This window comes from Lathyrus oleraceus, chromosome 2 (genome assembly GCF_024323335.1).
Source record: "Lathyrus oleraceus cultivar Zhongwan6 chromosome 2, CAAS_Psat_ZW6_1.0, whole genome shotgun sequence".
Classification (NCBI taxonomy): Eukaryota; Viridiplantae; Streptophyta; class Magnoliopsida; order Fabales; family Fabaceae; genus Lathyrus; species Lathyrus oleraceus.
Window position 1 is genome coordinate 291,277,910 of NC_066580.1, and position 14,488 is coordinate 291,292,397.

The following is a 14,488-nucleotide window of genomic DNA, read 5'->3' on the forward strand; positions in this document are numbered from 1 at the left end:
AAACTGTGGAATCGTGCATAGCTGAGCTTCAATCTTCTTTCTAAACATCTCCATAAGCATTGTAGAAGATTCTCCAAGCATCACAAGGCCTAATTCCAGCTGAATCCGCTTCTGTTGCTACAAGAGGTCACAAACTAATTCTCATAATCTTGATTTTTACTATGCTAATGTTATAGATCTTTGATTGCTGAGTTGATTGAACTTTGAATCGTGTTAAACCGTGCTGAAATGAGTGAGAACCGATCGATTTAAGTTTGGATGTTGATTTTCATTTCGCTCGATTCTTGCATGTTATGATTATTTTGGATGAAATGCATGTTAATTCGTGTTGTGTGATGTTAGATCTTCATGAATATATGCTCGATTTGTATTTCTGGTGACTTTGAAAATTTTCTGGAAATCGTTGATGAAAATCATGAAGATCTTCATCATGTTCTTGTTTGCTGGAAATTTCCTGCGAATTTACATGCAACCTTCATCGCCTTGGCTGCGAAATTTCCTGCGGATTCATGAGCATTACCTGCGAATCTGGCATTTGCATGCATGCACGTTGTGCCTAGGGTTAGTCCAAAACGACTGTGTTTTGGTTGGCGCGCTTGGATATTTGAATTTGAGCCGTGTTCGATTCCTGGCTCTAACATGATTCATAATTGCCTTGCTTTATTTTTTTTTCAACTTGTACTCACGTGTTCATGCATTGCTTCATCATTTTCTTTTATTTTCTTCTCCACTTAAAAAAATCCATAACTCCATGAGTACTCATCCAATTCACATGAAATTTTTTGCACAATGATCTTCATGATGCCTTTTATTTTATGGTTATTTTTACAGAATTTGTGCTCGGTTGGATTTTTATTTAGCCTAGGGTTTGTTCATGTATGTCATTTCTTGCACATTGCTTGCCATTTCTTTTATGAAATCATGATGCTTGATCCAATGAAGCTGAAAATTTACATGCATAAACTAGACTCATTCCTGGTCATTTTGGTATATGGTTTGCTATTTTTGCATTTCTGGTTTGTGAGATATGTTATGATGAATATTGGTGTGACAATGTGTGTCACACCATTTCTTGTCCAACTTGCTGATTTTCATTACCATGCCATGTGAACTTAAATTGAGCTGAATTTTTGCATGTTGATTCTTATGGATGTTAGGTTTGATTGTGAAGTTTTATGGAATTTTTAAGTGCATTTCCAATTTGTTTAAGAATTTCTTCTCTGTTTGACTATTTGTGGACTTTTTGATAGTCATGAATTTAGATGATTTGTGAAATTCTTGATGTTTATGGGATGAACTTGAAATTTTGCACATGTGTTCTAGACACTTTGAAGCTTGTCTTGGTTTTGGTTTGATGTCCATATCATGTTTGGATTCTGTTTTATGCTTGCTTGAAGTTGATGTATGATTTTGTGCCTTGTATGAGCTTGTTTTGCCTTGCTTTGACTTGTTGATTTTAATTGACATGCTTCCACTTATCCAAATGCCATGATTTTTTGTATGTTGTTCATTTGAAATGTTCTGTTTAGGAATGATTTTTCTTGGAATTTATTGAGCCATTGTTGATTTGATATGCTTGTGTTCATTCTGTTTGCTCCAATGTGATTCCCACTTGCACACATTGACATGATTTGTGTATGAAATGAAATTGGTTGATGCTTTTGATATGAGACCACTTGGATGATGTTCTTATTTGATAAATCTTGATTATTGTCAATTTTCATGTTCTGTTTTAAAATTTTTCCTCATTTTTGACCCTAGGCTTTAGCCTAAGGGTTTGCCTCTCATGTTTGAAGCTTTGTTTCAGGTTACACATGCAAGTTACACAATTGATGATGCCTCATCTTGAGAGCATTTGATATTTGCTTTTGATTACTAATGTGTGTTTTGTAGGTTGAAGTTGATTCAATTGGGATTGACTTGTGGCTTATGCCTTTGCCTATATTGGTTGTCTGTTGCATTAACTGTTGGTTGATTGTCTGTATAGTATACTGATTTGTTTGATGTTTCCACAGGTACCTTAGTTGCTATAGTTCCATTGTGAACTTGCTTTTTGCTTTGCTTGATAGCTTAAACATTGAGGTATAACATCTCTTCTTCATGTAGTCTGGAAGACCTGGTCTGTTACTTGGCCAGGCACCTGTCTGAAGTCCTCCTTAAGAGGCAATGTTTGTGATTGTTTATCTTTTGTCCCCAAGCAAGAAAAGTCCTTTTGATAAGGCAATTGGTAGATAAAAGAGATGTGTAGTCCATCTCCTACTATTCTGTGTGTCTTCCCTTTGCTCACATTACATGTTGAAGCATTGTGGATCTAACCCAAGATCTATAGAGTCATTAACTTGTGGAGAGAGTTCCAACTTTCTGAACTCCCACACCTTCTATCATTTGAAGCTCTCCCTGACCAGGGATAAGAGCTATGAGGCACACCCCTCATATCCTTTTCATCTGCTTCACCTTAACTTTCAATGTTAAGGTTAAGAGCACCGCTTACTGTAAGACCCCAATTTTGGCCCTAAGATCCCTCATGGCCCATATCATATCATATCATGACCTCAAGGATCATTGCATGCCCTAGTTTCCCTCCTAGTGGGTGGGTTGCCTTGTGGGTTGTTTCTTGATCACCAAGCATGTCTTGCATTTGTATATCTTTGCTTTTCATATGTTTACTAACCAAAAAGTACAAAAATATTGTCAGTCTAACCTTGTTGCTTGCAGTTGAAGCAATCATCAGCAATTAGGTCAAAGACAGTCAATAGTCAGTCAAAGCAATGGATGGTGGCCATTCTTGCAGAATTTGGGCATCATGATCAGTAATCAAGAGTTCATACATCTTGGGACCTCATTTGAAGTCAAGTTCTCAAAGAATTAGGGTTTGGAATTCATCAGAAGTGCTTCAGTCATCCAAAACCCTAGAAAAGTCAAACTTGGTCAACTGTGGATTTAATCAAGGATTTGATGGATAGAATTGATCTGAAGGAGTTCATTTATGCTTGTATAAGCCTCATCTATCATGTTCAACCTCATCATGGAAGAAAATCAAGTCAAAACAGAAAATTTCCAGAAATAGAAAGTGGACCTGTAATTTCAACTGCCAAAAATGGAAACTTCTTGATCTTAAACTTACATCATGATACAAGCTTCAAATGAATTTTTGCTCAACATGAAAGTTGAAGATCTTGTTCTCCCATTTTCAAAAAGTCCAAGAACTCTCAAATCCCATGTGTGGTTGTCAAGATATGATCAATTCAATTTCAGAAATCAGTGAACTTCAAAGAGCCATATCTCTCAAACCATAAGGCCAAATTTGGTGGGGTTTTTTCCTACAAACCACATTTTTCATTCTCTTTCCAAAAATATAAACTTCATTCATCAAAACCCTACCAATCAAAATTGCTTTTTTTGACCTTTTCCTTTTAAAATCAAAGTTTGACCAACCTTTGACTTTTTGATTTAAACACTTTTTCTCATTTTTGCCAATTGGGAAATGTTTTAAATCATTTTTGAAACTTGCCTCAAGCCTTAAGTCATGTTCATATCACCATTACACTACCATGTTGGACAAAAATTCAAAATTGGCATGATATGCAAATGGCTTCATAAGTGAGAGTACAAGTTAGCAATTCATGTGCAAAGGTAAAACAGCAGAGCATTGATCATTGGCAGCCTGTTTTCCAAGCCCACTCGACCAATTCACCCCTCCATTTCCATTTCTGCACCAACTTGGCATTTTTGCAAATTAGTTTCAAAGAGTAAATCAGGTACAGCAATTCTTGGAGCAACATAAAACAGCATTGGTAAAGGTCATTTACAGCTGTTTGCAAGGCCCATTCGACCAAGCATTGCACCTCCCTTGTTCACTTGTTTCCAGCTTAGCAAAATGCAAATCATTCCATTAGAGCTAAACCAACTTACCATTTCTTAAACCAACTTAAAACAGACAATAAAAAGTGCATTTCTCTGACATTTGTAAACCCTAGAGAAAAAGAATCGCAGCAGCCACAGCACAAAAACACTCTCACTCTCATCTTCCATTTTGGCCAAAGCAGGATTTCTGCACAAACCATTCGAAAAACTCAAGCAGCCCTTGCATCTTTCATCATCCATCATCACTATGAGTTGGTTCCAAGTATAAAATATTGGCTGGAACTTCATCTTCAGACCCTGTTTTCTCCAAGCATCTCCAATGGCAGTTTGAGTTGTGGAAGCTTCAAAGCCTTACTGAGTGCGTTTCCTTCAAGGTTCCATCATTCCATAACATTGTGAGCACCTGTTTGCACTCGAATCAACCAAAACAACACTGCAGCATCGAATTCTTCGAATCAAGTAAGATTTTCGACTTTCTTATTTGTCTAAACCATGCCATGTATCATGTAGGTCTTCTTGTGCTGATCATTTTGAGCTATGAGTTTGTAAAAATGGTTGTGTATTTTTGAAGATATGCTGACCTGAAGTTTTGTGCACAAATGTTTTTTGCTCGAATCTCACTCTATAGTGTGTTATACTGAAAACCATTGCTGGATTTGTGTTGATGGATGTTTGATGATGCTTTTAGCATGGTTAATTTTAAGTTCTGGGCATTCGAAAATTTCAATGCATGATAGTGATGATGTTGTTGCTGCTGTTACATGAACATAACTCTGCCCAGGATTCCCATGTTTATGTGTGTTTAGCTGTTGATTAATGTTGCTTAATGATGATGCTTCCTGGCCACGCTTATTGGTTGATGCTTTTGTTCATGTTTTGGACGATTTAATTTTGAGATGCATGATGATGAATGTGTACATGCTGCTGTTTGCAACCTGCCATGTCCAGAATTTCCACGATTAATTGTTTGCTTGGTCGATTGGTTGATGTTGCTTGATGTTAATAATGCCATGCTGTTGTGTTTTGCTTGGTTTGATTTTAGTTTGATGATTTTTGAACATGATAAACACGATGCCCTGCTGCTATGCTGAAACCATGCTTAAACCCTAGGTTTTTTTTCTTAAACCCAGAATTCTGCTCATTCCATTGGCCAGGATACTGTTTGATTGGCTGAGAGCCAATCAAAACATTTCATTTCGTATGGCCAAAACGCATCGTTCCAATAAGTGATGCCCTGATTTACCAAAACTGCCATCGTTGACCTATGTTTGACTCCATCTTGCCATGCATTTTGTTCATGCTTGCCTCAAATTTCATCTCAACTTCACAAATTCATTTCTCTTTCACATGTCATCCAAAAATTATGAAATTTTCTCCTCATGTTCATGAATGTGTCCTCTATTTTATTGTGAATTTTAATTAATTTTCCATTGGCTGGATTTTAAATGATAATTGTTTTTCTAACATGTATGCTCAAATGATACATTGTGCCATTCCTTTTGTGAAATTGTCATGACATATCCAATGAGCTTGAAATTTTTTGTGGTAAAACTAGACACATTGACCTTCATTTCCATATAAAGTTTGTGCATTTATCATGTGTGGATTGAGAGTTATGATTTTCTGAAGTTATGTGTTACATTTGGTGCTATATGAATGATATGCATTTCCCAATTTTTGTTCACATGTCTCCTGGCCTCCAAATGACCCCAAATTTTGTGTGAATGATCTCTTACATGTCTAGTTTGTGTATGAATTTTCTTGGAATTAATCATGCTGTTTCCAATTTATTTGTGAATTTTCTTCCATGCTTTGTCATTTGTTGACTTTTTGTGATACACATTGCCAAATCTTTTGTGAAATTCTCAAATCATATTGTATGACCATGAAATTTCATATGTGATAACTAGACATCTCAAGCTTTGCATTGGTGTTAATCTCATTCATTTCTCTTCTGTTTTCAAATTGATATGATTTTTTTTAGTTGACCCATGCTTGTTGACTTTCACCATGCTTACTTGATTTTGGTTTGACTTCATGATTTTAATTGACTGCCTTCCTCTCATCCAAATGCCATGAAATTTAACATGTCTACCATGCTAGATGTTAGGATTGAGTGTGATTTATTTCATGATTTTTGAGATTGTTTAAGTTGACTTTTGGATGAGGTCTTTCTGTTGACCTATTTGTGCTCTTTCTTGCCATGCTTTGCATTCTTTTGTGTATGAAATGACAATGATGCATGATTTGACTATGAATCCAATTGAGATTGCTTATTAAATGTTTGAACATGAATTGGGTTGACTTTCCTTTGCTGTTTGACTTTTTTTTTTTTCTTTCACCCTTGACCCTAGGCTAGCCCTAGTGGTCTATTGTGCTCACTATTGAGTTTCTGTTTCAGGTTAAGCGCCATTGCCATTGAGATCATGCAAATGTGATTGGTTTTGTTTACATGTGAACTAACCTTTGTTTTGCAGATGGTTTGACTCATGTGTTTGAGTCTTGCTTTGCACAGTTGACCTTCTGTAGTTGACTGTTTATCCATTCCTTTTGGTTTTAACTGTGGAACTGTTTACTGATTGGTTTGACTTTTTCAGGTACTTTAGTTGCTTAAGTTCTCTGAACTTGCTTTGCTTTGCTATTTAGCAATTTGCTTGAGGTATAATCTCTTTTACTTCATGTAGTCTGGAGTCCCGGCTTGTTAATTTGACCGGGCAAACTGTCTGAAGTCCTCCTTAAGAGGCAATGCCTGTGTGTGTGTTTAAAATTGTCCCAAGCAGGAAAAGTCCTCATTTGAGGCAATTGGTGGAAGGTAGGGATAAGCAATCTATCCCCCACTATTCAGTGTGTCCTCTCTTTGCTCCCATTACATGGTTGAAGCATTGAGATAAAAACCCAAGATCTAATCGAGTCAATAATGTGGAGAGAGTTCCTACTTTCTGAACTCCCACACTTTCTTATATGCTCTCCCTGATTAGGGATAGAAGCAATGAGGCACACCCCTCATCTCCTTTTCATCTGCTTCACCTTAGCCTCTCAATGGCAAGGTTAAGAGCGACTTTTACCTATTACAGTGGACTTTCATAGTCAAACCCTCTTGTGTGAGCCCCCTTGTTTGGCTATAGAGTGTGCTGTCTGATATTCATTGATTGATTGATTGCTTCATATGCATTTGCTTGCCTGTATGTTATGCATTTATCATCATCATCAATTGCCATTAGTGCATGATCATACCATTTGTCTGTGTGACTTTTATCATTGTTGCTTGCCCATTGAGGACAATTGTAAGTCCATCTCTTTTGGCCTTTGCTCCTGTGATATGGAAGGATAGAGTGCAAGACCTCCTTGGTCACTCATATCTCCTGTCATTGCTTTGTGTGTATGTGAGGTTGCAGTTATAAGTCCCTGTAAGTTGGCATCTGCTTTCCTGTGATCATAAGTTTGTTTCATCTGTTTGTATGAGAGGTTGCAATTATAAGTCCCTGTAAGTTGGCATTTGCATTCCTATGACCATATTGTTGCTTTTGTTCTTGTATGTGAGGATCCATTGTAAGTCCCTGTAATGTGGCATTGGATTTCCTATGAGCATACTGTGGAGTTAACCTAAGTCCAGACAGATTGGCAGTTGACTTCCATATTTCATCTTTGTTTTTATTTTGAGGAGATTAGTGTAAGTCCATTGAGTGGCATCTGATATCCATTTCTGTTTTAGGAGACTGGTGTAAATCCATCTATTGGTATCCGGTATCCGCCTTTTATTTCTTTGCCTGTGGAGATTAGTGTAAGTCCATAGAGTGGCCTCTGATATCCCGTTTTGTTTTAGGAGATTGGTATAAGACCATTGATTGGCATCCGATATCCGCCTTTCTTTGCTTTGTTTGTTTATTATTATCCATTGCTATTCCAAAGGACACACTTGAATCATCTGCTATATGATTTCAAGAAGTGAACCTTCTAAGAAGTTTTACAATCCCATCCTCATCCATTCATCATTCATTATGTCCTAGACTTTTTCACACTTTATCTTTCAAACTTGACATAAGTGTTGTGCAAACATCTTCATGTTTTCAATTAAAAACCTGGACTCAAGTCCTTGACTTTTTTCAAACTCCATTTCATAATACTTCTTTCAAATCAATCTTAATCATACTTTGACTCCATTTTCATAATCACAATCAATTAACTTCACTCATTCAATTGTTTTGGCTTTGTCCATTGTTAATCTTTTCATGCATTAGCCATAGGTTTCAATTATCTTTGTGGTTGATGTAAATCTTGCCTATCCTTAGTGAGTCGACAGTAAGACTTCCGTACTTAAAATAGGGCTAACCCCTCTCGTACGTCGAAGCTATCCTCGCATGGTGGATGTTGTTTCTTGGTCGAGTTTTCTCCCATTGATAATGAAAAGCCTCAGTGCTTGTGTTTAAAATCAAATCCACCAACTTTTGGAAATCTTTTAGCCGAACTACGGCGTTTTGATCCTTACCTTTGATGGAAGGTACGTAGGCAGCGGGTTCATCCGTTCAAACCCAATAACCCAATAATTAACTTATATATTCTTTTCTCACCATCCCAATCATGTTTGCACAATACATATGTCATAACAAATATTAATTTAGCATAACAAGTGTGAAAAGGGCTCCCTAGGAGTACCTAGGACGTAGTGGGTGCCTAACACCTTCCCATTGCGTAATTTACCCCTTACCCAGACTCTCTGATCTTTTTATTAGTTTTCTACGTGTAAAACTTCTTAGGCTTTTGTTCGCTTTTTAGCCAGTCCTTTGGATAAATAAAAGTGCGGTGGCGACTCGAAATTTCAATGTATCTCCTAGCTTATGGTTTAATCGATAGATCATATAGCGACGAATACACCGCTACAGAAAAGTGGCGACTCTGCTGGGGAGATCATCATCCCTGGTTGTATTGCCTACTTTTCACCCTTGTTGTGCTATATTATCATTTGTTATTTGACATATTTTTTGTACGATTTGGGATCACTGTATTGATTGTAATGTGTGAATTGCTTGATATACATTGCTGTTTGCTTTGGTGATCTGTGAGATGAGTTCTATACCCGAACTCGAGCGCACTCTAGGATAGGAGAATGGCATAGTCTTGTCGACTGGTGTGGAGTAGTCCTTAGCCAGTTGACTTGCGAGTCCATTCACTTGGTGGAGGTCATGTTGAACTAATAATGTCACACAAGTTATTTGTGGTTAGGCATTATTCTTTCAATCATGTTCCGCAGAAGCCAAGGACCTTAGTTTACCAAACCCATCTTGGCCTATTTTTAGGACCGTAGTGCGGAGGTCGTTCAGATGTCAGTTCTGATACGATTGTTACGCGATACTACACTCATAAGAGTTTCTCTTGAGAATATTCTTGGAATACGAGTATTCGTTCCTCCGATAATATTCGAAAGATGGAACGATGATTATGGGAACCTCTGATAGAACATGTCTGGCAGGTTTAAACCCTAGTACACTCCCTTTGGGTGGTTCTTAACCGAGACTCCATGCTCGTGACTCTCAACAAACCCGTGATTCGTGGTTGAGTCGTTCAAACATTGTTAATATCAATGGATCCCGGATCAGGTGTAAAACCTAAAATCCACCAAAGCGGCTGGTTGATATTAAGAATGTCTGAACCGGTTCATGTACCGTTAATATCAATGGAACTTGGGTGTCGATAAGGTGAAAACCTAAATCCGCCAAAATGGATGATTGATATTAGGGATGCATAGAGCTCTCCCACGACCTTTGTTTGGTGTGCTTTGCTTGATCCTTGAGTGTGTTTGTTGCATTCATGCATTCACGCATTCATCCGCATTCATGTCATCAAAAAAGAAAATTTTCAAGGAACTTAAAGGGTTATTTGCAAAATTTTCAGACATGGAAAGACCAAAGAGGTATACAAAGAAATACAGCTTCAAGCAGCCTGATGTAAAAGAGTTAAGGAATCTGACATCATATGTATTAGATCCCTTGGGTTTCAAAGCTCGATATGGGAAGCTTCTGCCGCTGCTGACTACTCAGGTGGATGAGGGATTGATGAGTACTCTGGCTCAGTTCTACGATCCGTTGCATCATTGCTTCTTATTTCCGGACTTCCAGCTGTTGCCGACCTTGGAAGAATACTCTCACCTCATTGGGATTCCGATTCTGGATCAAGTGCCGTTCAGTGGCCTGGAGAGTATTCCATCGGCTCGAGAGATTTCCAGCTTGTTGCATATAGATGAAGATCTGATTAGAGCTAATCTGACTACCAAAGGCGGAATTCAGGGTTTTCCTTCCGAGTTCCTCATTGCCCAAGCTACCTTTTATGGGAAGGCCATGAGTGAGGATGCCTTTGAGGCTCTATTTGTGCTACTCATCTATGGATTGGTGTTGTTTCCCAACTTCGACAAGTTCGTAGACATGAACGCCATTAGGATCTTTGCAGTCCTTAATCCAGTTCCGACCTTGTTGGGTGATGCGTATGTCTCCTTGCATCTGAGGAATATGAAGAATGGAGGAGTCATTGTCTGCTGTCTACCCCTGCTGTACAAGTGGTTTATTTCGCACTTGCCGCAGACAGTTGCTTTCAAGGAGAACAAGGGATGTCTACGGTGGTCTCAGAGACTCATGTCTCTCACCAATGATGATATCACCTGGTATGATCGCGTGTATGATACCGTTCAGATCATCGATTCTTGTGGTGAATTCCCCAATGTGCCTCTTCTCGGTACATGTGGTGGGATCAGCTACAACTCTACGCTTGCACGTCGTCAGCTTGGGTTCCCCCTAAAGGATAAACCCCATAACATTCTGTTAGAAGGTGTGTTCTTTCAGGAGGGTAAAGATCCCCAAGGCCTGAAAGCCAGATTTGTCCGCGCTTGGCGCAATATCCGCAAGAAGAGTAGGAATGAGTTGGGCCCGAAGAACTGCATTGCTTTGGAGCCATACACCTCTTGGATCAGACAGAGAGTTGCTACCTACCTGATGCCGTATGATCATCCGAGACCTACACTGTTGGATGTGGCTGGGCCTTCAACCCTCCCTACCCAACGTGTAGAGGAGTTGAGAGAAGAAGACCTTTCGCGTGCCTGGATCCGCGAGAGAGAGGAATTGCTGCAGCAGCTCAAGGAGAAGGATGATATGATTGAATTTCTCGAGCACCGAGTGATCGATGATCCGAACGACGCTTGGACTTCTCTGCTTCCTCAGTCATCCAAATTCTGGAAGAGGAAGTATGATCGACTTGCCAAGGAGAAGGCTGATATGGAGGCTGCCTATGAGAGAGAGATCAAGAAGTTGTGCACTTCTCGTCTTCCAGCATCCCGAGCTAATAGGGATCCATAGGATGTCATTTACCTTTCCTCTTTGTAATGAATCAAAAATGCTGTATTTCTTTGTTTTGATATATTAAAAGAAATATTTTCCATGAGCAATCAAAATGTTTAATATTCAAAATATTGCAAACAACACCCTAAGGGTTCCTTGAAAATCAAAGCATTTGCACAAGCATTTCATGCATCATTCTTGCATAAGCAGGTACCCATTTTTCTGGTCTTCTGGTTCTAACTCCTGTTCTTCATTTATTTTGAAGACAAGCTGACTCACCGGTATTATACGAGAGTTAACTCTGCAAGGATCATGGAGCAGTTGGAACAAGAGAACCAGAGTCTGAGAGATGAAGTCGCCAGACTTGGCGCTTTGATGGAGCAACTTCTTGCTGCCCAGAATCAGCCTGCTCCTCAGCCAGCAACTCCCGTTCAGCGGACGGTTATATCTGAGATAGCTACTTCATCGGTGTCTGTCAGTGCCCAGCAGCCAAATGCCATGCCTCCCGGTTTTCCTTGGGGGATGCCTCCCGGCTTCATGCCCGATCTGCCAGCTCCTACATTTGCTCAAATGCCGGCATCTAGCCCGGTCCCTGTTCCCGTTCCTCCTGTCGTGCATACCATGCCTAGGGTAGACGACACCATCTATCACTCTGAAGCTTCTGAGGGCTCAGATGTTCACGAGAAAATGGATGCAATGAACGATCAATTCCTTGAGCTGAGAAAGGAATTGAGGACTCTCAGAGGCAAAGATCTCTTCGGCAAGTCAGCAGCCGAACTTTGCTTGGTTCCCGGTGTGAAGATACCTGTTAAGTTCAAGGTCCCAGACTTTGAAAAATATAAAGGGAACACTTGTCCTTTGGCACACTTGGTCATGTATGCCAGGAAGATGTCCACGCAGACCGACAACGATCAACTCTTGATCCACTACTTCCAAGACAGTTTGTCTGGTGCTGCTCTCCGTTGGTACATGAGTCTGGACAGTGCCAACATCCGCTCTTTCAACGATCTTGGCGAAGCTTTCGTCAAGCAATATAAATATAATGTTGATATGGCGCCTGACAGAGATCAACTCAGGTCTATGTCACAAAAGGACAAGGAGTCGTTCAAGGAGTACGCCCAGAGATGGCGTGAGCTGGCAGCTCAAATCACTCCACCATTAGAAGAGAAAGAGATGACCAAGATTTTTCTGAAGACTCTTGGGTCATTTTACTATGAGAGAATGGTGGCCAGCGCTCCCTCTGATTTCACCGAGATGGTGAATATGGGGATGCGTCTTGAAGAAGGTGTCCGCGAAGGACGGTTGGCAAAAGATGATGGTTCTTCCTCTAAACGATATGGAGCGTTTAAGAGGAAAGAAGGTGAAACGCATGCTGTGCAGTCTCAGCCAAAGCATCGAAGACCCTCTGTTCAGAGGAAGCCTGCACATCGTGCCGGACATCAGCACCAGGTGGCTCATGTAGCGCCTGTATTCAAGGATAATGCTCAACAGTATCAGCATCAGCAGCAATATCCACAACCGCAATACCAGCAACAGCAGCGTCCACAGCAACAGGCTTACCAGCCTCGTGGAAGTACGACCAATCAAGCAAACATGAACTACGATAGGAAGAAGGTCAGCTTCGACCCTATTCCGATGACATATGCAGAGCTTTATCCCTCCTTGTTGGAGAGGAAGTTGGTTTCTCCCAAGGATCCTCCTGCTATTCCTGCCAACCCTCAGTGGTGGTATAAGCCTGACCAACATTGTGTCTACCACTCTGGCGCTCCGGGCCATGACATTGAGAATTGCCTCCAGCTGAAGACTAAGGTTCAAGACCTTATGAGAAGCGGAATTCTGAGTTTTGAAGACTCCAACCCGAATGTCACCAGGAACCCATTGCCTTCGCATGGGAAGTCTGTGAACATGATTCAGGAAGACCTTGGGAAGTACAAGGTGAAGTACATCAGTCATATCTGGCAGTCATTGGTTGGATTACATAAGATGCTGTGTCAGCACAGCTATTTGGAGCATAACCACGACAAGTGCCGCGTCTGCTCGGTCAATCGCTTGGGTTGCGACCAGGTCCGCCGTGAACTTCAGAAGATGTTAGACGAAGGTACCATTGAGATTCTCCAGAATCGCAATGTTGATACAGTCGAACCTGAAGTGAATGTCATATCACCAGTGTTCAAGCTGCCTGAGCCTGTTGTTATTCGCTACAATAGCAACAAACCAAAAGCTTCCCCTGCCTTGATCATCAAACCAGCCGGCCCTGTGCCGTATTCATCCGATAAGGCTGTACCTTTCAGATACAATCCTGTTGCTGTCCAGGATGGGGTTGAGGTACCTCTGCCGTCTACTTCCGTGACCACTATCGCTGATGTTAGTGGGTTGACCCGCAGTGGTCGTGTCTTTTCTGCACCAGCAAAGGCTACCGCTTCTGACACCGTTGTGCGCCCTGTGGGAAATGCTATGAATGTTCAGAATCCGGCACTTGATGTTGCCAAGCCTTCCTCCTCCGTACCAAAGACTCCTGTTTCTTCAGTTGGCCCGAGTGGCATTGTTGATGAAGAATCTGATGAGATGCTGAGGCTCATCAGAAAGAGTGAGTACAACATTGTAGACCAGCTTCTACACACGCCCTCCAAGATTTCTATTCTTTCTCTATTGCTGAATTCAGAGCCTCATAGGGAGTCTCTGCAGAAAGTCTTGGACCTGGCGTACGTTGATCATGACGTCACCCTGGAACAATTTGATAGCATTGTTGCAAACATTACTGCTTGCAACACGTTGAGCTTTTGTGACGCTGACCTCCCTGAGGAGGGAAGAGACCACAACATGGCTTTACACATATCCATGAATTGCAAATCCGATGCAATGTCCAATGTGTTGGTGGACACTGGATCTTCTCTGAATGTGTTGCCAAAATCCACACTCTCTCGTCTGTCATATCAAGGTCCTCCTATGAGGCAGAGTGAGGTTGTTGTTAAAGCTTTTGATGGGTCGCGTAAGACCGTGATTGGGGAAGTGGATCTCCCGATCAAGATTGGACCAAGTGATTTCCAGATCACTTTTCAAGTAATGGATATTCACCCATCATACAGCTGTCTCTTGGGCAGACCATGGATTCACGAGGCTGGCGCCGTGACATCCACCCTACACCAAAAGCTGAAGTTTGTCAAAAACAAGAAATTGGTTGTAGTAGGGGGAGAAAAGGCTCTCCTGGTCAGTAATCTGTCTTCTTTCTCGTACATTGATGCTGAGGATGAAGTTGGAACTCAGTTCCAAGCTTTATCTATTGATGAACCAATCGAGAAGAA